The sequence below is a fragment of the Petaurus breviceps genome, unplaced genomic scaffold (genome assembly GCF_028583685.1).
Source record: "Petaurus breviceps papuanus isolate PSGF00001 unplaced genomic scaffold, PetGlider_PUasm1.0 208, whole genome shotgun sequence".
NCBI lineage: Eukaryota > Metazoa > Chordata > Mammalia > Diprotodontia > Petauridae > Petaurus > Petaurus breviceps.
The window spans coordinates 27980782-27982430 of NW_027185852.1; positions in this window are offsets into that span (position 1 = coordinate 27980782).

A 1649-nucleotide genomic window follows, 5' to 3' on the forward strand; every position below is an offset into this window, starting at 1 on the left:
ATGTGCCCCAATTAGAACATAATTAAGTGCTAAATACATTGACTCTCATTGAAATCTCAGTTTATGAAAGGGAGAAATCAGTGAGGTCTGAACCCAGCCAGGGCTTCCTAGACATGGTGGAGTTTGAGTTGACTAGGATTTAGCAAGGAGGTGAGAGACCATCCCCATTGAGCAAAAGATAGGAAAGTCTTTAATAGAACATAGAAAGCCAAAGCTAAGAATGGTATTAGAGAACAGAATGGATACATGAAAAGGTTTTGAATTAGGAGAATCCCAGATCCAATAAGTTGAGGTGTTTTCCTAAAGAACCTCTTGATGTGGATAAGGAATGCTTTAATCAAATTAGAGTTTCCTAAGTTATCTGACAACATTATAGGGTATGAGCCATAAGAGGAAGACAACTGATAAGACATATGAAACTCCTAGTGACTTGGAAAAAAAAAAACATGCCCCTTGTGAGCTACAGAAAGCAAACTGGCCCCAGTCTGCCAGAGGTCTCCACTCTAGAGGACGGTTCTTTACCTTTTCTTTTGTGAATCTTCCAAAGTGCAGCAATAGGAGAATTTCTCCTCTGCCCCAAACCAGAGGCAGTGTGGCAAATTGCAAGAGAAGCACATGGCCACATGAAGCATGTGCTTGAGTGCAATCTAAGAATTCAATGACATTGTTTCTTAAACTCCAACCTTCTTTGAACAGGAATTTCCTAGACACAATGATCATAGACAATAGCTTTCCAGCAAAGAAAGGAGATTTCTGGAGCAGTATCAATTTTGAAAGTTGCCTCATTGAGAAGGTCAAATTCAAGAGTTTCTAAGTTTGAGGTTTCTAAGCACTAATCTTTCTAGAGAGAACAAATTAACCAAGCATTAAGTTCCTCGAAGAATGAAGGGTTCCTGCATGTCATCCTACTTGGAACACAAGGTCAGATGAATGTTAATGCTCTGTCTAAAAGACCATATTAATCCCCTAGCCATGGATATCAGCTGAATCACAAGTTGAAGGCAGTGGAGACTACAGAAAGGCAACGGTTATTACTGTCCAGAAGAGAAGTGATTGATGGCAACTAGTGGAATGGTGGTATCAAGTAGAGACTAGTGACAAAGTCATTGTGAGCAGGAACCTCAGCAAAGTACTGGGCTGAAGACTGACTATCCCAAAATCATGGTCTGTCATCAGAGGACACTAGAAACCTCTCCTAGAATGGTGTCTTGGCCAACATTGTTTGTCTAGAGGATAGGGAACTTTGGGGCAAAGACAAAAAGAGACTCAAGAGAAGATGAAAGCCCAGTTCTTGGCCTTCCAGCTGTAATGGGAATGTAAATTTGGAAGATCTTCCCTGCCCCTAGGCTAAAGTGCACCTGGAGCCTGGGGAGGGAGGCTTGTTTTTCAGTAAATACTTTTTGATTGGCCAGTGGGTCAATAAGGTCGTTACATTCTCTGAGCCAGGAGAAGGCTATATAAGCCCTGATGTGAGGCTTTGTTTTGGGGGCTCACTTTGAGAAGTGTTCTGTGATTTGATCTGGATTCTGGGAAGCCATTGTCCAGAGCGCCCCCCCCCCTTTGAAAAACCCAGATGTTGATTTGGTATGGATATAATGGTTGGACAATTTGGAAAACTGTCTACTTGATCTGTTTCTGTCTTGATAATT